The 23,561-nt window shown below is 46.1% G+C and overlaps 1 long non-coding RNA gene across 1 annotated transcript; it reads right to left on the reverse strand.

Annotated features, from left to right (window-relative positions):
• Nucleotides 1–15,147: 15,147 nt before the first annotated feature.
• LOC134565143 (uncharacterized) lies at nucleotides 15,148–16,457 on the reverse strand. The gene is made up of 2 exons (XR_010083788.1): nucleotides 16,207–16,457; nucleotides 15,148–16,037 (listed from the first exon to the last, which is right to left on the reverse strand). It is a non-coding gene; the product is annotated as an uncharacterized LOC134565143 (long non-coding RNA).
• Nucleotides 16,458–23,561: the final 7,104 nt, after the last annotated feature.

Below are 23,561 nucleotides of genomic sequence, written 5' to 3' on the forward strand. Positions count from 1 at the left end.
ATGTCCTGTCACCCCAGGACACATGGTAATGAACTGTAATATATTAGAATATCCCCTTAAACTATGGGAACAATATGCATTTTGGGCAGATGATTATTCATATTTGTGGATTTGAGCAAAGGTATTTGTGATGGACTAAGTTAATATTGAATTAGTAGCTGTGATCTTGTGATCCCATGAGATGTTTGAACAGAGAGAGATAAGAAGCCCTCTGTGCCAGTGAAGAAGTAAAAAGAGATCTCTGTTCTATGAGATTAAGAAAATCCTTTGCCTTTGGAATTGCTTATCTTTAAAATGACACCCCAAAGTGTTCATGACCCAGTAAACAGGAAAGCTGCTAATGGGAGGGGAATTCACAGTTTGCAGAGTTTTTTTCCAGATGGCTGCAGATTCGTGACATGGGAGCCACCAGAGGACTGTTTTTCTTGTGGTGATGTCTCCATGGGAATTCTAAGAGAGACTCCTCTCCCAAAGAACTGATGAAAGATTATTTTTAAATGGTGAAACTGACTGAAAATTTCAGGTTTTGTCTCTTTATCTTGTTAGTTGGAAAGTGAACAGCTTGTGCGGAGGGAGAAGTGTTTATGAAAGTTTAATTTTGGTTCTCATTTTCTTCTTTTAGTGTGTGTTAATAAATCTATCTTTATACCTTTAAGTTTGAGCCTGCTTTGATTTTCTCCTAATCCTATCTCACAGCACAGAATACACTCAAACTACTAGACAAAGGTAAAAATTGGCAAACGTGAAACCACTACAGTAGCCAAATTGCAGTAGCTCGGAGACGACTTGCCAATTAAAAGGGATATGTCTATCACTGCCTTGCAGAACCAGGAATGCTGCAATTTTCCCGCCCCTTTGCTGCCAGTCTGATGATAGCAAAGGCATGGGCACAGAAATTCAGTCAGTCCCCTTGATATCCCCACTAGCAACTGTCATCCATTTTACCTTTTTCCAGAAGCTAACCAGATTGTGTGTAGGGATGGTATCCGATAGGAGCGGGGATGGAGCTGGTACCAGCAGTGCGGCGGAGGCTGCTTCTTGGTGGTTGTCCTGGTTTGAGGGGAAAGTGAGTTTTCCAGGAAGTTGTGGGCAAACCAATCAGTGGTCAGGTTGTATGCTGGCACCTGGAGTAGCCACTGAGAGGTTGGACACGCCTCTGAGAACACAAGGGGTTAAAAGCAAGGACTTCCAGAGGGATTTCTTTTTTGGTTCCAGTTTCAGAAGAGAAAGCATCCGCTCCTCCTCCCCTACCCAGCTTACAAGGCTGGGTGGGGGAGGGGGAGGGAAACCATGCGGCCAGGCTGAGGTAGGCTGGTGCCCCAGGGGGAGAAGAGTGAAAGGGACTGGAGCTGGGCCAGCCCCCACCCAGGATGGAAGGGGTGGAGAAATGTGGAGGTGCCTTCCATCCCCATCCCCCCACCCAGGGAGAAAGTGCCCAGCTGCGTGGGGGAGTGCCGAGCCTGCGGCCCTGCCTGGAACCAGACACTTGTAACTCTTTCTTGGCAGAAGAAAACTTTTTCCAGGCATTGATTCTCTTGGCTGGTGGTTTGAGAGAAGAGAGAGAGACAGCCTGGGACTGAGATGTCAAAGGAAAATGAAAAGAATCCCAGATGGGCAGAGATGAAGAGGAGTGGCTTTTTGGGCTGGACTTTTCGTGCATAATGTTAGCCATAGACTGAACCGGAACTTTCCTGAACATAAGACTCTATTTGGGTGGATGCAGTAGGCTCAAACCAAAGACTTTGTGGCAGTGATTTGCCACTGTAGGAGTGGAGCAAACAGAGAAGAGAGGAAGAGGGTGTGGTGGCACCCTCTGTCTTGAGGGATGAAGATCTCTGTTCTTGGAACCCTCGGCCCCAGGGGTAAATGTGGGGGGGACTGCTTGTCCCAATATGAGAAGATGGCTGGGTTTTGGTACTTAGCCAAGCATCCTTAAAAGAGCCCTATATGTGGTTTTGGTCCATGGACGGTGGTGAGGGCACTGGACATGAAAAGGAGGGTGTCACCATGGCAGACTTCTCTGGGCAGTGCCATGGGTGACATGGGAACACGGGAGGGTAGACCTGTGTTTCCTGTGGGGTGTCTATGGTGTGAGAGAGACTCCTCTCTCCCTTGCTGAATTGAAGATTGGTTCTTTTTGAGTGATGATGACTTTGATTGGGAACCCAGGATTTTGGTTTAAGAGAGTAAGATGGAAGGCAACGTGTAAGTGTTAGAAGTTGGAGTGTGGAAGGGTGGAAATTGGGGGAGGAGAAGAAATGTTCTGGGAGGTTTTCATTTCTTTTTTTTGTGTGTTTAGGGTGTTGTTTTTTTTTTCTTTTCTATTTTCTGTTCTTATGTAGTTCAATAAAGTTTTCTTTCTATTTTCAAGTTTTGGGCCTGCTCTGCTCTGTTCTTGATCACATCCCACAGTAGTTGTTATGAAAAACATACTCATGGGTGCACTGGCATCTGGCCAGCACCAACCCATGACAGTGGTCAGCAAAAGGGAGGTAGCTCAGGTTCCCGCTGTGGGGGTCTTGCATATACATCAGTGATATGGGTCCCTCAGGCTGTTCAAGCCTTGGCTGCAGGCGCAGTGGGGCAGGGTGTGGTGTGGTAGTAGGCTGCTGGCACGTCCGGGTTCGGGAGGTGCTCAACTTCCAGGTTCTGGCATTCTTCCGGGTTCTGGCTAAGCAATGCTTCCAGGTTCTCTGGGAGGTGCAGCACCACTGCTGACACAATGCAGGAAAGACCCCACCTAGCTCACATTCTCCCTTGCTCATGGCTTGGGTGACAGTAGAGCAGAGCTGTCGAGTCTGGCAGCTGTGAGGCTGCTCTCAAACGGCAGTCGGTGGTGCAGTGCCCCGGATCAGAGCAAAGAACAGGGAGAGGGTCTCAAGGGTGCTTCTCAAAGGATTTATTCCAAGGGATGCAGCCAAGAAAAACCAAAATGCCTGTGCTTTCACAGTCTTTTAAACAGAGAGAGGAATGGGAGGAGGATACAATTCTTCAACCAATAGGGGGTAAAACTGGGAAGGGATTTAGGAGGGACTCAAAACCAAACATTTCAGGGGGGAAAACAGGAACAAACCATTCAACAATGTTTACATAATATGCATAAAGAAAAACTCACCACCACAACTCCTCCTTTTTTGTTTAGTTGGAAACTAAAGGAGGGAGGAGACATGAAGGAGTATCTCCGAGACGGTAGAGTCGGCGACAAAGTATCTCTATAAGCAAAGTAGCAGGGGTAGCACATGGTTTATTGTGAGGGCCTTGCTTGTAGCTGCTAGGCACAGCTAAAGCAGGCCAGGAGAGCAGGAACAGAGAGCGAGGTTCCGAATACTGTACATTAAATATCTTTCCAAGTTGAATAGTCTGTGTTGGACCAACCAATCTAATACAAGATAACAACATTTACCTACAGCCAATAGAACTGTCCCATCACCTGAGCCAAGCAGAAGGGTATTGTTTAATCAAGGGAGCTGGCTCTCAGCTTGGCACATCATTATTCACTAGCTGATGGCCCTGTACCCCACACCCTAAATCTCAAAGCATGCTTTCATTTCTCTCTCGCTTGCTGAACTCATACTCCCAGAATCTAAACCACCATATTTGCAAGGTCTTTCTACTATATCTTTCCCAACAGAGACAGACTCCTTAAACTCCTGTCCAAGGCCCCTCCCACCATCTTTTGATAGCAGACACGGTGAATTTGGCAGCAGTCCATCTTTTCACTCTTCTAGTTAGGACTCTCTTTAGAGCCCTAAAGGCTAGGAAAATCAAAATGATAATGAGAAAAACAAACAAAACATCTTTTACAACTGATGACATCTGCCCTGGCAACCTCCAGCCATTAAAAAGGTTCCTCAGCCAGTCTCCTGCTTCCTGCTTAATCTCCTCAATCATACTCTTCATTTCTTGAATGGAATCAAGGATTGTCAGAATTCGACATGAAAGAACCGCACGAGGACACGGTGATGATCAGAGCAGGAAAAGGGATGAGTTTATTTACAAAACTCAATTTTATACATTTCCAAAGGTGCCTGTGGATTGGAGGATGGAATCCCACCTCTCAAACCACATTGGTCAAGCCAACTGTCAATAACCTTTCTCCTCCTACCTAAAAATATGTAAACAATTAAGGACAGTTAGCAAAACAAAGCTATTTTTTATAGTAGAAAGTGTGAGAAAGTAAGAATTCTGACTCCAATATGAAAGACAAATCAGAAGGCTTAGAAAAGTCTTCAAAAACAGGGTGACAGAGGATGCTCTGGCTTCTCGCTTGATAGATTGAAGCAGCACATCCCTTGAAAGTCCTCACACTCGTGCCCTTGCTCTACTAACTGGACTAGAAGAAACAGAAAACATAGGAGTTCTGGCCTCATCTTGGGGTTCGGGAAGATGTCCTTAAAACAAATCTAAAAACAACATACACAATTAAGTAAAGAAATAATGTTCAAAACTCATCAAAACAATCTGTTTAAAACTCTGAATCACAGATAACACGGGACTTGGGTCTCCCACTTCCTTTGCATAGTCGCCTGGAGGAAGCAATTGCAAGGTCATCTGGCTGGGAAGGTAGAAGTGGGGCCGCATTCGGGGCCTTCTTTTCCCTTGGTGGAACATAGGGTTTGACCCATTTTAGTGTAACCCATTTCAAACCTGAGGGGGTGGATACGAAAGCGTATCCTCACCCCCAAGTGACCAAGTCAAAAGGCCCCTGGACCTTCCAAGTCTTAGGGTCCTTCACCAGGACCAGCAGTTTTTCTTCAAACTTCAACCAATGACTTTGGTTGAAGTGCCTGACAACAGGTAGGTTAAGATTTTTCAAAGGAACAGTTGAGAAAGTTCACCATGAACAGAGCCTTACAAAGCCGTTGGTGCAGGCTGTTGATCCTGGCATCCCCTCTCTTTAGTTCCAAGGTCGTCTTCAATGTCTGGTGAGTTCTTTCTACCACTGCCTGGTCAGTGGGAGAGTACAGGATCCCCTTACGATGTTCCACCCCTCACTCCTGCAGGAAGTTACTGAACTCCTTGGAGGCATAAGTTGGACCATTATCAGTTTTTATCACTTTGGGGATCCCCAACATAGAGAAGACCTGCAGAAGGTGTTTCTGTGCATCAATAGTCTTCTCCCCAGTGTGGGCAGAGGCATAATCAGTGCCGGAGAAGATGTCTACAGACACATGAAGATATTTGAATTTTCCAGATTGAGGCACATGTGTGACATCTGTCTGCCACACCTCACAACTGCCAAGACCTCTTGGGTTCACTCCTGATCCTAGTGATGGCAGGGAGAACTTTTGACAGTTTGGGCATGTGTTTATGATCGCCTTAGCCTGATCTCGCCTTAGGTGGAATTGGCAGACCAGACCCGGGACATTCTGATGGAACTGCTGATGGCTTAACTTGGCCTGTTGGAAGATGTTAGGTAGGCCACCCAGCTGCACAGGAGCGGCTAGGGCATCTGCTCTGCATTTACCCTCCGCGATGAAACCGGGAAGGTCAGTGTGTGACCTCACATGCATACTGTAGTATGGTTGCTCTTGGTGGGAGACTAGATGTATCAACTTCGAGACCAAGATGAAGATGGCTGGGTTTGGGACTTCCTTAAGAACTGCATTCTCAGCTCTGGACACTACTCCAGCTACATATGCTGAATCAGTAATCAAATGTATGGGTTCTGAAAACTTCTCAAAGGCCCTGACGACTGCGACCAACTCAGCAACTTGAGGGGAACCTTCAACTATCTCACTATCAACCTCCCACTGCTGAGTCTGAGGGTCCTTTCAAGTCATTAGGGACTTGTGGGACCTTCTGAACGAATACGTAAAAACTGTCAAAGCTTTGAGACGTTTGTGGCTCTGTTTCTCTTTTGGAATCAAATTAAATTCTGAGTTAAATAATTTGTGACTAGGACAGTGGATCAAAATTTTTTCCTGGGTAACTATCCAGAGCAAATTGCTACATCTCATTCTCGTGGAGCAGCTGCTCCAGAGTCTCGTTAGTCAGCCTTCCAGTTGACAATTTGATTGGCACATGAATTCATGCAAACTCACACCTTGCCAGCAGTCGCATCCTGACCCTAGCTTTGCTGATCAGCTGGGCCATCAACTCCTGTGGCTTAGTGATACTCTTGGACACCTGATGACTGAGAAACACCCACTCTATGATCAAGAGGGGGTCCTTCTGGTCCTTGTCCCACTGAAAAATCACCCCATGCAGGAATGGCAATTTTCCCAGAAAAATGAAGCTGAATGGAAGTTCTGGCTGGCAACAATGGGCCTGCGGGCTGGACATTGCCAATTGAACCCTCTCCAATGCCTCCCGAGCCTCCTTAATCAGAGCCCTTGGAGAATCTAGCTCCTCTCCCCCCTTTAACAAAATGAAGAGAGGGGCTAGGTCCTGTGTGGTGACCCCCAGCCAGGACCTGACCCAGTTCAAGGATCCACACAGCTGATGGAGATGCCTCAGAATCTCAGGTCTATCATTGATTGCTGACTTCTGAGGTGTTATGATCTGGCTGGCAATGTCAAGACCTAGATATTTCCAAGGTGGCAGCCTCTGCACCTTTTCCTGCTGCAACTCAAATCCCGCAGTGGCCAAAGCAGTGATAGTCTCATCCAAGACTTGTGTAAGTCTGTTGTCGTTGGGGGCACACATAAGCATGTCATCCATATAATGAAGGATGACAGTTTCCCCTGCCTTGGCATGCACTGGGGACAGTATTTTGGCAACGTACCACCGGTATATACTTGGTGAGTTCTTCATCCCTTGCGGCAAAACTCTCCAGTGGTAACATCTCATAAGGGCCTCCCTGTTGATGGAAGGCACAGAGAATGCAAGCCACGGGGCATTGGCTGGGTCTAGGGGAATTTGGAAGAAAAAAATCTTTTATATCAATGACAACCTAATTCCAATTTTGGGGGAGCATTGAAGGGGGTGGCATACCTGGTTGCAGAGACCCCATGTCCTCAATGACCTCCTTAATCTTGTGAAGATCATGGAGTAGGTGCCACTTGTCCTTCCCAATCTTCTTGATAACAAACACCAGAGAATTCCAAGGGCTATTGGCTTCCACGATGTGTCCTTTAACTAATTGCTCCTCCATGAGTTTCCAGAGCACATTCATTTTCTCTTTTTTTAGTGGCCACTGATCCATCCACACTGGGGAATCAGTCAGTCAATTCAGTTTCTGGAAGGGGGGCTCTTCAGTGGCTGCAATTAAAAATCCCTAGGGTTTTTCAGGATCTCTAGTTTAACTCCCCATTGGGACATGGCATCTCTTCATCACAAGGTAAATTTGGAATCCTAAACAAATGGGCACAGAGAAGCCAATTGACCATCTGGTACCTTAATTTGCACAATGCTCTTGGATTGTTTTTTCAATCATGTGCCCCCTATACCTGCAACCTTGCCAGCCATGGGTTGCAGCTCCCAATGTGACGGCCACTTGTGTGGTGGGATGACCGTCACAGCTGACCTCTTGTTCATCATTTCCTAGAGTTCGATGAAATCCCCCTCCCTCTTGAGCCCACACCAAATGATGGGCTTATCCTCTCCCACCATTTCTGCCCAATAGACTGGAAGTTCCAGATCATCATAGGGCAGCTGGGGCAATGGTATGGCTTGGGTGATGACTTGACCTTTTGGTAGGAAGTGGGGGGGATGGACACAACATGCTAAGAGAGCAAGTTGCTCCGGATCTGATGGCAAAACTCCTGGAGCGATCTCGATCTCAGGGGGAGTGTGTTTAGAATCCCCAAAACAAGATACCTACTGTCAGTCTGATGCAGATTGGTCACATGTCCTGGATCAACAGTGACCACTTGCCAGTCTGGTGTAATGAAAAGCATGCCAGTTGTCATCTCAAGCCTAAATGTCTCATTTGTGCTCTTAGCGGTTATGAACCCTGAGGGTTCCTGAGGATGCCGTATTTTCCCAGAATTGGGTTGTCCCACAACCCCAATGACCCCGTGACCAGTCCCATTTTTCTCTTCACGCAGGACAGGCTCAAGATCCCCACTTAGTTTTTTTATTGTGCATGCCCTCCTTTATTACTGTGGAGGCCTAACCAGGAAAACAGGCTGGAGACACAGATCTGGGTGCAACAACAGCAGCAGGGCAGAAGCCCCGGTTTATTTACAAAAATCTACTTTTATACTTTTACTATGAGGCCTGTGGATTGGAGGAAGGAATTTCCACCTCCACATCACATTGGTGAAGGGGACTGTCACACAGTCTTGTTTGTCCCAGCAGAGAATGTAAAAACAATGGCTATGTTTATAGAACATAGCTGATGTTTACATTAAAAGAGTGTGAGAAGGTACGAACTCCTCTTTTAATATGAACGCTCAGCAAAACCGGGAAAAACTCATGGCAACACTCCCTTCCCCTGCTCCACTGGGGTCAGCTGTGGCGTTTTATTTAAAAGGGCAAAAACCCATCACATGTCCCTCCAGCCCACACTGGACACGTTTGACTCTCCCAATCATTGGTAGTTGAGATGGAATGGTGGCTGGTGCTGCAATCCGGCCCATGAGCCTGGGTCCTTTCCGTTCATCTTCTGGGTCCAATATGGCTAGCTTTGTGCAGGTCTAAATGAGGAGATCCAGGGTTGGTGGTGGATCAACAGGAAGTCCTGAGATGATCCTCTTGCAAACGTCATTGGCATTGCTTTGTGCCACCTCCAGGATCATTTTTTGCTGCAGATCCTGGTCCTCTATTTGACTCTCCACCACTGTACGAAGCCTGTCGATGAAATCTAGGAAGGGCTCAGAAGGAGATTGTTTAATAGAAATATAACTTTGCCTGGGAGCTTTAGTTGGCATAATGTGAAATGCCCTTTCGGCAGCTCCTTTCACATGATCTAACACAGGCCAAGGGATTCCCCCTGCCTGCTTGCGTGCCTGAGCCCATTCACCTTTGCCGCTTATATGATTGTCGTGCTATATTAGGAACGGCAATAGTGACGACAGACTCTCAAGCTTAGTTGCAAAACAGAGCGTGTTTTATTCTTCAAGATCCTTTTTTATAGACAGTTCCAAAAGGGTCCAAAAGGGTAAAACTTTCATTGGCCATCAAACAAACACATTACCATCACTGGACAGTTAGGAACAACACCCCTTGACCATTTCTTGCAAGTAAACAACAAGGAGACAACACCTGCAAAGGTTGTTTTCCTTCTCCAAGGACTGGTTTAGTTCCTCCTCACAATCTCTCAGGCCACACTTTCTCAGACCAGTGCAAGAAAGTTATGTGACTTAGTTTCACACAGACACTGTGCTGCCTGCCTGATCTCTCACATTCAGCATCCACACATGATCAATTGCAATAGGATTATTTTCTGCGTCAACTGCTCATTCAGGGATTTGCAAGAGCTTGGGAAGGAGGTATCTGAGTAACCTCTTACATGTCCTCTCCCACAGAATATATTCTGTGGGGGTGAGAAGACATGAAAACAAATCCTTGAGGTCACTAGGAACCAGCACATTTGATGAAAAGGTGGTTTTTAGCAAACCTTTAAAAAATTCACTTTTCCAACTGAATTCTTTAGGAGCTCTGCAAAGCTCCTTTTTGTTTTGGTAGGAAAAAGGCTCCCATGCAGGATGGGTTCCCGAATGACTATAAGTAACAGGAGCAGCAAAAGGAATGGCCTCCTGTTCCTGGTTCTGGCTCCCAGGCCACTCACTTCTGGGTTCTGGACCATGGCAACCGGAAATGGGACCCTGAGAACTGTAAGTTGGAAGAGGGGGGGCTGAGCTACACAAACAAGGGGTGGAAACCTGTGTGGAGTTACCAAAGGGGGTGGGAATTCCCAGTGATGTCATTGGGGTGGGGCAATGGGTGGAGCCATGGGAGGGGTCAAGTTGATTGGCACAGGGGGAGGAGCCAAAGGGGTTGAGGCAGAGGAAGGGGAAGTACCTAAGGGATGGGAGGAGTTGGATGTCTGGAAGGTGTTGGTTGGAAGGGAAGAGACAGGAAGAAAGGGATTGTGGGAAGAAGAAGCACATACTGGGAGCCAAGCCATGTGGCCTCCACCATTTTGTGCCCTCTGGGGGTCATTTTGTGGGTTTGGGAACAAAGGAGAAACCTGAGGATTTTCAACTGGGGAAAAGGGGTTGGATTGAGGGTTTGAGGAAGGTTCCCTGGTGGCAGATGCCTTGCTGCCAGAGCTAGGGTCCTGAAAGGGTTGTAGAGAGCCAGAAAGTCAGTCACAATCCCGTGCTTTTATATCTCTGTGGGTTACATTCTCCAACCCACCCGGGGTAGGGGAAGAAGGGTTAGGACAAAAGGACTGGGGCAGAGCGGCTTTGGAGAGAACTGGGGACAACTGCAGTGGCTGATTCTCTGTTTTCCCTCCATCTTTCTCTCTCTCCTGGTCTCTCACCACCAACTGGATTTTAATAAACAATAGATAGAAGTTATCCCCTGAGGGGTCTCCTGCCTTAGTCAGATTTGTCAATACAGTTCCCACAGCATCCCAAAATATCACAGTTCTAACATCTTCGGGGGACATTTGTGGAAAATGGAGGAACAACCATCTCATGAACTGCTTTAAAACACCTCTTGAAAACTTCATCCCTCCTCCCCCAGGGCTCCCGCAACTTGAAAAATGTCTCCCTTTGCCAGCCAGACACCTGTGCATCTGTCACGAGCCAAAGGATGGTCGTGATGGTTCGTTTTGATTTCAGAGTGCAAAAAGAGGCAGTGATAACTTAATTCAAGTGAAATCAATTGTATCTTTATTGATACACACAGTTATGCGATAGAAAAGAAGGGGAAAGAAGAGAGGGGGAGAGAGAGAGAGAAAGGAGGAAAGAAAGGGTATAGCTACCGACTGACAGACGGGAGTCCTCGTGATGCTGATACCAACAGACCACCTTTGCAGTCTTCGTGGCGTGCAGGTCAATGGAGCCGTCGTCCGAAGGGGAGGCCTCAGAAGCCTGCTCTCCTGGTGGGGTTGTTATAGTTCTTTTCGAAGTGAGAGGCAAGATGCCAGGAAGGGGGAGATGTTTCGTGGGCATCGCAGGTGTTCTCTCACAATAGAGGGGGCGGTGTAGCTCAGGCCTCACCAAGTACGGTCAGTACAGGAACATCTCTTTGCAAACATGGCCAGAAACCGTAACAGTCCCCCATTGTTTCATGCATGGGTCCCTGAGGAGGGCGTCTTGGTCCAGTGACAGCAGCTGCAGGGAAAACTTGGCCTGTGCTGTGGCTCAGGGTCCATGGGTTAGGGTCTCGGCCTCTGACAGTCGTGAGGCAGATGAGGGATTTTCGGACCGACTCTTACACCACCCCGTGACTCATGACTGGTCGGCAGGAGAGCTCCATCAGTCGAGTTCGTTGCGTTGTTCTGAAGTCTTCAGGACTCATTGTCAGTGTCAGCAGTATACCCCGAAAATAGAGACAAGAGAAAGAGAGAGAGGAAAAAGAAATGGAGAAGGGAAAGAAAAAACAAGAGATATCATAATGATTAATATTGATTGTTAAGATCCCCAAACAAATCAAATCCAATGATACTAAAATTTCAAAACAAATAATTGTTGTTGAAAAATTCTTAAACAAATCATGATAATAAATGATTCACAAAATCAAATAATCAAAACAAAATCTTAACAATATTAATTAAAATAATATTATTAATTAAAACAATTTCAAGTATTCAAAGCAAAAGTCTTAAAACAATTTTTCAAAAGAGGATTATAGTGATATTAATTAGAACAATTTTCAATCAAGACAAAATTATTGTGAAACAATTTTCAAGTAACATGAACAAATTTCAGAAATGATTAACACAAATCAAAAATCAAAATATATAATTGGCTTAAAATATATGTATCTCTAAGATTTCTTTGTCTTACTTAGGCAAAATCCATTTCACAGTCCGCGGCTATGGCCTACTGATTAAGTTTGTCTTGTGTCAACATCTCTAAGTATATCTATTGTTTCTAAGTAAAGAATGAAATTGCTGCAAAACAAAAGCCAATCAAAATAAAGTCAAAAGAACAACGATGGGATGACATAATTTGTTATCAAGGTATTCTTGATTTTATCTAAAATTTCACTTAGATCCTGATGGAACAACAATTACTTTACCAAATCGGAGTAGGCCATAGCTTGTGGATCAGTGTGTAATTAGATTGTAAAAGCTGGTAAGAAGTAAACTGGAGCTGAAAAAGAAAAATCAAAAGCTGTAATTTTAGTAAAGTTACAAGCACAAAAATTCAAATGATTTTTAGTTTCTAGTATAACATTTTCTACAGTTACATCACAAGCAGTCCTAAAGCATACACATCCATTGCCTACATATAGAAGCACTGTTTCAGGAGTCTCATTAGGATAAACTTAAAAGTGACAAATATTTTGTTCTGTGTTTAAACAAATGTAATTTTATTACTTTCACAAATAAGTCTTTGTTGTTCCCAAACAATACAAAAATTCTAAATTAACAGTTTACAATTTCTCATTAATTTGATGGGCCCATTCCCTATACTTGAAAGGATAGAGAATAGCTCCATCATGATTTAATCTTAACACAATAATAGGGAATATCAAATGTACCAAAGCATTACATATGGTCAATACAAAAGCTGTGGCTGTGTTTATAAAAGAGTCATAAATAAAATTCACTAAATTCAACTAGAATTGAAAATCTCTTTCGAAATCATTGGCATTGTCCCAAATTACTTTCCGAATTTCAGTAGAAAGACTGCCTTCTTTTATAATTGAGGCAGCCACTAACTGCATCCACAACTAAAACTGGAGGCAGCTAATAGCTAAAAGTTTTGTGATCAAGTATCAATTTATGATTATTCACATTTAGATACTGAGTCATTCTCAAGGCCAATAAGGATGACTATTCTAAATCAATACTATTTAAAATTCTTAATTTTGTTCTTATAACACCAATAATGTTTAAAAATATCACCCGTTTTATCATAGTTTTATGTGGTCTTTATGTCCCTCGGAGTTCTCCTGTGAATAGTAAACACAACAGAATCTGCCTTCAAAGGCAGAAAAGTTAGTATGAAGGAATTATCCAGGGTGTGTTTATGCTTGGAACTGCTGGGCAAAAAACAGTGATTTTGGAACATTTGTTAGCCTCCCATCCACAAGGGGTATGAGAAGCCCATTTGATCTTTTCACCTTTTGCCCAGTATGGGACAATTTCTGCAGTAAGGTGAGACTGCTTGGGGCAAAAGGGAGGGGCTGTTTCAGTGACTGAGGCAGGTAGTTCTGGGCTGCCATCCAAGTTCATTGTCACATTTTTTACAGCTCCGACTGAGGCTCTTTTGGCCACCCCGTCAGGTGGGGGGGTTGAATATGGAGAAGGGCCTCTCAGGACAACAGGTTGTTGTACTGACAATCCTGAAAAAGCAAAGCCCCATTCCATCTGGAAAGGATCTGTAGGATAAGTAGGACCAAGTGCTTGGTAGGCAGTTGCCTCAAAAATTAACATTTTTAAAGCCTCCTGATGAGAATCACCCCATTCCCAAATTTTTCCTTTTCTCAGCAAGCTGTAAAGAGGTCTGGCAATTATAGCAAAATCAGGGATGTGTTTATTGCAAAGCACTAGTAATTCTGAAACTTGTTGCTGTTCCTTTGTAGATTCTGGAATTTTAATTTGATTGAAGGAGGTTATCACATGCACGTCATGCTTCTTTTCCATCAAATTCCCAGAAATTTTACTTTCAGGGGAAATTTGTAGATCAAAGCTTTCTAAGTTGGAGATTATTTTCTCTTGGGGATCTTCCACTTCTATTTCATCCCTACCCACAAAAATATCATCGATGCATTGGTAAACACCTGCATTGTCAGCTATGGGTATTTTTTCTAACTCTTGGGCCAAAGCAGGGTGGGCATGGGTGGGTGAATGTCGGTTCCCTTGAGAAGGAAGGCTTTGCTTTGGCTTGTTGCCTGGGTGCTGAGAGGGGGAGGGTGGGGGGGGTTGGATTGTTAGATTGTTTCTGGGCTCACTGCCCAGATTCTCAGAAGAAAGGTGTGTAATTTGCTGTGACTTTTTAGGGTGGGGTTGCCCTGGCAAATTTGGGTTTTGTTTGGGGACCCCTTTTTTAATATCTAATAGCAACAAGTGTTGGCGGCTAGTGATCTGTTTTCTTTTCTCTGGTTTTTCATTACTAGGAGTTTTAACATAGTTGGTCAATTCTACTGCAATTTCACTTAATAGATAGACATTACAATCACCGGCAGGTGAATTAGACTGAGGGGCTGGGGGCTGGGAGGGGGTAGGATAAGGACTGAAACCACGATCTGTAGATCTGGTTGGTTCACTTGGGTTTCCGAGGGATCTGTCTAGCTTTTCTACAGAACTTGAAACAATTGCTATAGGTTCAAGTGATTCCAAAGGCTTTTGAATTAAAGGAATCATAATTTCAGGCTTTACAGGCAATTGCATTGGAGAGTCATCATGTATCATTTGCAGGCAGGCAGCTTTGTGAATGTTTTCCAGGTGCTGTTCGGGAGTACCAATTAAAGTTAAATGGTCTCCCTTTTCCAAGGGGTTGTACCCCTCTGCCCAGTGAGCTGAGCATTGAATCAGGGACCACGGGTTATGTTTGTCTCTCATTGTTAAGAAAACTCCATGTCCCCAGTACCCACTAACTTCTTGTTCTGTCAATTTAATTTGATTTCCACCACTGAGAGATACTCGGGAAACACATTCTGTCTCTGATTCATGAGGGAACCGTGAGTACTCTCCTTTTAACTTAGATAATTCAGTGGTGGTGTCTGGGATTTCTTTAGTGATTATGTGTAGGTCTGAATTTTCATCAATATAGTTGCATTCTGTTTTAACTAGAGGTGTTGTGTTAGGGCAGCAGTGTTCCCCATAATTTTTTACTAACACCAATTCTTTCTGGGGGTAAATCTGATTAATGTGAGGAGTTTCTTTTTCTTCTGCCTTTTTTGGGAAGTCAGCATTCTCTAAATTTTTAGAATATTCATCTCCCAAGGCAGTCCGTAGCAAATTATTTTCATCTCGCAGCAAATGATTTTCATTTTGCAAAATTTCAACTAAATTTTGAAGGGAGTTGTCATGGGTTGACATTAGACAAAATGCCAATGCACCCATGAGGGTATATTTTACCTAATGAACTCCTGTGAGATGTGGTCAAGAACAGAGCAGAGCAGGCCTAATACTTAAAACAGACAGACAATTTATTATACTACAGAACAATGGACAATAGACAAGGAAAGAAAAACCCAGCCACCCAAAAGCAGAAGAGAAAACCTCCCAAAAACACTGCTTCTCCTCCCCCCAATTTCCATTCCATACATGCTCACTCAGTTGACTCCAGCACATTACCTTCATCTACTTGCTTAATCCCTCAACAACCCTGGGTTCCTAATCCAAAATCATCATCCTTTAAAATTCAGACAATCCACATTCCATCCAGGACGAGGGGAGTCTCTCTCGCACCACAGACCGCCCCCCCCACAGGAAACACAGGTCCACCATCCCGTGTTCCCACGTCACCCATGGCACTGCCTCGAAGAGTCTGCCAGGGTGACACCCTCCTTTCCATGTCCAGCACTCTCACTGCTGTCCATGGACCTGCACTGCAACAGGGCTCTTTTTAAGGATGTTTGGCCAAGTACCAAAAACCAGCCATCTTCTCATTTTGGGACTCAGGTCCCCCCCATTTACCCCTGGGGCCGGGGGCTCCAAGAAGCAGGCCAGAACGTCTCTGGGTTTGAGCCAAAAACATCCACCCAAACACAGTCTTATTTATAGTCAGGAGGGTCCAGGGTCCGTCTATGGCTATCATTATGCAAGAAAAGTCCAGCCTCATAAGCCACTCCTCTTCATTCCGGCCATCGAAGGGGCTTCTTTTCATCTCACATTACCCTCTCGGTCCCAGGCTGTCCTCTCTCTTCTAAAACCACCAACTATGAGAATTCAGCGTCCAGGGGTAACTCTCTTCTGCCTTAGAAAGAGTTAAAAGCTTTATCTCCCACCACCAAGGTCAGGCACAGGCGATCGCAGACACTGCAGCTCTCACAAGCAGCTCCAGCTCGGCACCTTCTCTCTGTGGGGGGAGGAGAGAGACGGGACCGGGGGGGGGAAGGGGGGGGAACGGGATGGGACAGGGAGGGGGACGGAAGGCACCTCCAAAGTTCTCCCTCCACCCCTCCATTCTAGATGGAAGCTGGACCAGCTCCACTCCAGCTCCCTCTGTTCCCCACCCCGAGGCCCACCTTGCTCAGCCAGGCCCACCTTGCTCCCCTCCCCCACCCGGCCTAGCCAGGCCCAGGCAGGGGAGAGGAGAAGACGCTCCCTCTCCGAAAGCAGAGCAGGAAAGAGAGAGTCCTGCTGGGAAATCCGGCTTTTAACCCCTCGTGTCCTCAGAGGCGTGTCCACCTCTTAGTGGCCAACAAAGGTGCCAATATTCAGATCTAAAGACTGATTGGTTTGACCACTACTTCCAAAAAAACTCACTTCCCTTCAAACCACGACAGGAGTCAATTATTGCGTTTTTTTCACTTCTTCGCTTAAAGCGAGTTTCTACAGCTGTGTTAAGGCAGGCTCCCAGAACTGAGCAGAGTATGGTTTTATTTTTGCCCAGTTTAAATTTTGTTTCATGTTGTAAAGAACATGCTTTATCAACCACACTTTCCAAATTAGACCAGTTATTATTAGCCCAAAATTCCACCTCTGGAGAGGGTCTGGCATTGTGTTTAGCTAGTAGAGCATAAAATTTGGTTTTATGTATAAAATCATTAGTCATTTCATGAAGGGGATCAGAAAACCACTACAGGGAGGTAATGCTTGGTTGTACAGACACACAGCTACACTGCGTCTCCTCTCTTTCCCTGGGGTGGATGAAGGGACAAATCCTGTCTGCTGAGGCACTGTTTAGTTACATCAAGGTGTCCCTTCTCTCAACAAGACAGTTCACACACACAAAACAGTTTCTCTTTTTGCACTAGGAGATCTTTTGTGAAATCCTGAAGACAGATACACCTCAATAGAGTATAGGGATGCTTTCACCTAGGTGTCTACAGTATGCGAAGAATCAGAAAAGCCCCCCTTGCTTTCTAGCTTCGTTCACTGAAGTGACGGGCTAGGTGCGGCTGAGGCTAATCTTCCTCTTCCTAGTACAGACTATAGACAACCTGCAACCCCTCTGTCAATCAGGACCCTGTCACGGTGACGCCAATTTAATGTCACGAGCCAAAGGATGGTCGTGATGGTTCGTTTTGATTTCAGAGTGCAAAAAGAGGCAGTGATAACTTAATTCAAGTGAAATCAATTGTATCTTTATTGATACACACAGTTATGCGATAGAAAAGAAGGGGAAAGAAGAGAGGGAGAGAGAGAGAGAGAAAGGAGGAAAGAAAGGGTATAGCTACCGACTGACAGACGGGAGTCCTCGTGATGCTGATACCAACAGACCACCTTCACAGTCTTCGTGGCGTGCAGGTCAATGGAGCCGTCATCCGAAGGGGAGGCCTCAGAAGCCTGCTCTCCTGGTGGGGTTGTTATAGTTCTTTTCGAAGTGAGAGGCAAGATGCCAGGAAGGGGGAGATGTTTCGTGGGCATCGCAGGTGTTCTCTCACAATAGAGGGGGCGGTGTAGCTCAGGCCTCACCAAGTACGGTCAGTACAGGAACATCTCTTTGCAAACATGGCCAGAAACCGTAACAGTCCCCCATTGTTTCATGCATGGGTCCCTGAGGAGGGCGTCTTGGTCCAGTGACAGCAGCTGCAGGGAAAACTTGGCCTGTGCTGTGGCTCAGGGTCCATGGGTTAGGGTCTCGGCCTCTGACAGTCGTGAGGCAGGTGAGGGATTTTCGGACCGACTCTTACAGCATCCATTCTGCCCGCATGACTACCATTCCTCCCTTCCTTGTAGTAAAAAAGTTTTAAAAAATGACAAAATCAGTCCAGTGACCACTCCGGATGCCATGGCACTCTGCTAAAATGTGCCTGCACTCCCGTGGCTTCTCATGCCGCTCCACACCATGCCCCCAACAAGCCGCGCCTGTGCACACCTGCTGAGCCAATGCGTCAGCCGCATTACTCACCAGATCTCGGCAGCACTGGAAAGGAAAAACTGCAAGAAAGGTCTCCGACCCTGAAGAGACCCCCTGTGCACAGAGGGGGTGTCTGTCCTCCCCTGGCAAACCACGGCAAATTAGGGAGGATTGGTATTATGTGAGTGAGGTAGCAAGTGGGTCTGGGGGTGAATGACAGCTGGGCAAGGGAGGAGAAAACTTGGGGTAAAACCAAACATTTCAGAGGGGAAAAAAGGAACAAACCATTCAACAGGGTTTAAAAAATATGCATAAAGAAAAACCCACCACTATACGCTGCGAGTGGGCGTGTCAAGTGAAGGCTGAGCTATTGGCAGGGCTCCAGGACTGTACCAATCAGATGGAGGCAGAGGAGGGCCAAGCACTTCCATGGCAAAGCAGAGTGTGGAAGAAATGGGAAATGGCTCCCTAAGGCACAGTGGGGGCAACCCCAGCTGCTGTGCCAGCAGTCACAGCCACTGTGCCAGCACTGCAGGGGCTTCTGGAACTTATAGCAGGGCAGCTGTAACAGTGTGTTATCACCGCGGGGCCTGACAGTAAGAGAGGGACCCGAGACACATTTCTGAGTTGCGAGCAGATCCAGGGCCGGAAGCAGGAACCCCGAAGTTTATTTACAAAGGCACTTTTATACATTTCCTATAATGTTCATTGATTGGGGGATGGAATCCCCACCTCCCAATCCACACTGGTCAAGCTAACTGTCAATCACCTTTCTCCTCCCAACTAGAAATATGTAAACAATGAAAGACAGTTAGCAAAACATGGCCAGTGTTTACATTAACAAGCGGGAGAGAAGCTGCACATTTCTCTTTCAATATAAGCTCTCGGCAAACCAGGAAAACCTCATGGCAACAGTGTGTCTTTTTCGGAGTGTAGCTACAGCCTAATTAGATCTCAGTCAGCCTTTCCAGTGGAGAAACTGCTTGAGAAGAATTCAAGCAAAGCAGGCAAGCCCACACATCCACACACGTTACCGGCTAGCTCAAGCAAGGAGAGGCAGAAGGCCCTCAGCCACCAGATCAGTTCCAGCGAAGTTTATTCCATGTGCTGAAGTGGATCCATGGGGCCGAAAAGGGGGTATCGTATCATGTGATTTTTCTCAGTTATACAGTGTCTCAGGTCTGTGGGTGGTACAGGGGGGCAGGGCAGGGGGCAAGTGACCATAGGGAAGACAGAAACTGGAAACTAGGCCCCACAGCCAATGGAGGACCAGGGAAAGGGGACACCATGGGGGAGTGATGGACATTGGGAAACCCAGGGAGCAGATTGCGCAATGTTTGCAAGGAACCATGAGGGGAAGGCCTTTGTTACACCTGGAAGGGGTATTTCTGATCTTCGCTTTTCCAGGGCAAGGCAGTTGGGAATTCCTTTAAGGGTGCAAGGGACTCCACAGGCAGCTACCATGCAGATGCATTCAGTGCCCACGGTGGGGAGGCCGTGGCTCTGACAGAGTGGTGCGGTGGAGCTGCAGGGTGTTGGGGGTTAGATTTAAATTTTTTTTCACTTACAGAAATTTTTTTCCCATAAGTTTCCAAGAGGCCTTGATGACTACTTAGTCAGAACAAAAGGGAGTACTTGAGGGACATGGCAGCACAAGGCTACACGTATTGTTTTTGAGTCCCTGGGAGTGTCCCTCAGAGGGGAGAGATGACAAGGTTTGGGAAAGGCAAGAAGACAGAGCTGGGGGAGGAGAACTCACTCTTGCTTACTCTCAGCCTCGGAGAGGACAGTCAAGCTGCCCCCCATTGCAGGAAGAGTTTGCAGCCATCACTCTGCCTCTGTCTCGTCCTGGGAAATCTACAGTCATCTGCTCGTGTACCCAGGAATCCTGAGCTCGCTTTCTCCAGCCTCTCCCCCCACCGCCGCTGCTTCTTCGGAGCTTTGAGGCTCTCCTGCTACTCTGTAGCCCTGCACTGCACAGCCCTGCTGGGACACCCCAGCCGTTTCAGCTACCAGCACAGAGCTCCTCATCTCATCCACCAGCCCGGGACTTTCCTCCCTTCCAGCTCGGCCTCTCCGAGTCCTGCAGGGGCACCGAGATCAAACTGCCCCGGGCGTTTTTGTGAAAGAAAGCCCTCAAGGTTCCTGGTTCTGTTTATTAATGCTGTAGTTGTTCTTTGTTTGTTGTTTTGTCATATATACTAGTAAAAAACTGTTATTCCTATCCCCATACCTCTGTCTGAAAGCTCCTTTAATTTTTTTAATTAGAATAATTTAGAGGGAGGGGATTCGAATTCTCCATCTCTAAGGAGGTCCTGCCCCCTTCCTAGCAGATATCTGTCTTTCAAACCAAGACACAGGGCTAGGGGGCCCAAACAACAGCTGCTTCCCCCTCTATCTGCTCCTCCTCCATGCCCGGTGTGGCATCTCTTCCCCCACAGGTTGCTTCTCAGGCTCCTCCATCTCAGGATGTTTCGGCAGGCTGTACCCACGGTGCACAGGCTCTGCCATTTTGAGAGACCGGCACTGGCATCTTTGCAGCTGCTTTTGTGTTCCTCTCAGCAGTTATCAATTTTAACGTGTCTATCACTATCCTCAAGGTAGTTAAAACACTTATAGCAATTTAGTAGCCTCTTGAGGCAGAGTCAAAAATCAATTGGCCAACTTGTTCCCAGATTTTAACACTAAAGGCTGCATCTGTGGTGATTTCTACATCTTGGCTCTTGCAAAACTGCAGTAAAGTCTCTAGAGCCTCTTCATCATGCTCAACCCCTTTTTTACTTAAGATCAGAGTCTGAATATTCACTATAGATTTATCCTCAGCTGAAATTTGACCACCCATGTCCCCAGCAGTGGCTCACCCTTTTTATGTCCTCTTCTGGATGATCCCAGCTCCTCGGTGGTCGGCAGCTCTGCGCCTACCTTCCTCACATAACTCTCCAGGCTGTTTTTCTCTCACGGGTCTAGCTGCTTCTCTTTTGCAGCTCTGGCTGTATTTTCCCTCACAGCTCTTGGCTGTCCCTCTGTGGTGCTGTCTCATTCAAGAGAAGACTCAGAGGTGACCTTATCACTCTCTACAACTTCCTGAAAGGTCGTTGTAGTCAGGAGGGAGTTGGTCTCTTTCCTCAGGCAGCAACTAACAGAATGAGAGGACATGGTCTTAAGCTGCACCAAGGGAAATATAGGCTGGATATTAGGAAAAAGTTTTTTACAGAAAAGGTAATAAAGTATTGGAATGGTCTACCTGGGGAGGTGGTGGATTCACCATCTCTGGATGTGTTAAAGGAAAGACTAGATCTTGCACTTGGTGCCATGGTTTAGTTGAGTTTAGGGTTGGGTTGAACTTGATGATCCTGGAGGTCTCTTCCAAGCTAATGATTCTGTGGTTTCTTTTCTCGTGGCTTAGTTATTGCCACCATGTCAGGGGTGACCAAATGACAACATGACCTTCAGGTTCGTGAGACAAGTTGAGATTTAATGGCGTGCACAGCTCTTCTATAGGCTATTCAAAAGACTCCACATTCGAACCCAATTGGCTATGATTTGGTTACTACCCAGCTCACTGGCATATAGCTACCTACTTACATTCTCATCAAGGATTGGCTGGCATCCACTCTCCGTAGCTAAATCTCTCCTCCTCTCAGTGCCCTCTCTAGGCTTATCAGGTTAAAGTCAGGGGTCTATGAGACTAACAGTCCAACTATTCACCGTCATACCCCTCCTTCACTCTTGGATCTCATCTTAAAGGCACAGAACTCAATAATCCAGCATAAACAGATGGAGGGGATACAATACAGCATCATAAAGTCACCCCAGGACATTCCACCCCTTGTATCCCCATATTGTTGGCTTATTATTCTAACTCTAAACGCACGCATTTATACATACATATATATATATACACAATATACAGCTATATACAGATAGTGGCAGTGACATTCGGAAAACAGTGATATTTACACATAGTTCTCACCCAAAAATCAGCTCTCCCTGAGGTACAGATCATGTTGTTCCATTTTTCTGCATTATCCACCATGTGCAACCTGGTCCCTGAGCAAAGACAACCCCACAGATGGGTTTGTCTGTACTCAAGGCAGAATTGATCCAAACTGTCTTCCCTAACAAACCTCTGACATGTACCATTGGGACTTTGTGTCCATCTATTGTATGCAGGAACTCAGATTGGGCAGGGCCAGCTCGGTTCATGGAGCCTCAGGTCTTAACTAACAAGGTGGCCTTTGCTAGATGCTGCCCCCAATTTTTGAAAGATCCCCCACCCAATGCTTTCAAGGTGATTTTTAACAGTCCGTTGTACCTCTTCACTTTGCCTGCAGCTGGTGCATGGTAGGGGATATGGTATACTCACTCAATGCCATGTTCCCTAGTCCAGGTGTTAATAAGGCTGTTCTTGAAATGAGTCCTGTTGTCAGACTCAATCCTCTCAGGAGTACCGTGCCTCCAAAAGACTTCCTTTTCAAGACCTAGGATGGTGTTCCAGGCTGTAGCATGAGGGACAGGGTAGGTCATCAACCATGTAGTGGTGGCTTCTACCATGGTGAGCAGGTGGCGCTTGACTTGGCTGGTTTGCAGCAGTGTGATGTAATCAATCTGCCAGGCCTTCCCATTCTTATATTTGGACCAAAGCCTGCCATACCATAGGGGCTTCACCCGCTTAGTCTGCTTGATGACAGCACATGTCTCACAGTCATGGATAACCTGAGAAATGCTGTCTATGGTTAAATCTACCCCTCAGTCTTGTGCCCTCTTATAGGTGGCATCTCTACCCTGATGACCCGAGGCATCATGAGCCCATCAAGCTAGGAACAACTCTCACTTGTGTCGCCAATCTAAGTCTATCTCTGACACCTCTATCTTTGCAGCCTGGTCTACATGTTGGATGTTTCCATGTTCCTCATTAGCCTGACTCTTGAGGACATGGGCATCTATATGGTGGACTTTCACAGATAGTTTTTTCTACTCAGGTAGTGATGTCTTTCCACTCTTCAGCAGTCCAGATTGGTTTTCCACGACACTGCCAATTAGCATTTTTTCCACTTTTCTAGCCATCCTCACAGAGAATTGGCTACCATTCATGAATCAGTGTAGACGTAGAGCTTTGGCCACTTCTCTCTCTCAGCAATGTCTGCTGAGGCCTTTTCTATGGGTTAATAGGTCTTAAAGGTCTAAGAACATTTTAAGGCCTTATATGAAGTTGTTTATTACATGAAAGCATGTGTCTGAAGGTGCGAGAGTCCTAAATGAGCAGTCTTACAGTCTCACAATCGGTTATGAGTATAAAGTCTTAGAAATAAAATACCAAAATAAACAGTAGTCTTAACATGGAATTAAACATAACATTCCAGCCTTAGGATAAAACAACCTTCAACTCCTGACCCCAAACAGGGTTCCTGGCTGCGGGGATCGCAGTGACAGAAAAGGGGTCCTGAGGTCCCGAATCCCAGACAGGGTAGGGTAGATGGCAAGAAGGGGTCCCAGGGGTCCCCCACAGAGCCCCCGGCAGCCCCGAACAGAGTTCCGGGGCAAGCGCTGCAAGGGGGAAAGGCAAAGGGGACCCTG

The sequence above is a fragment of the Prinia subflava genome (genome assembly GCF_021018805.1).
Source record: "Prinia subflava isolate CZ2003 ecotype Zambia chromosome W unlocalized genomic scaffold, Cam_Psub_1.2 scaffold_36_NEW, whole genome shotgun sequence".
NCBI classification, from domain to species: domain Eukaryota; kingdom Metazoa; phylum Chordata; class Aves; order Passeriformes; family Cisticolidae; genus Prinia; species Prinia subflava.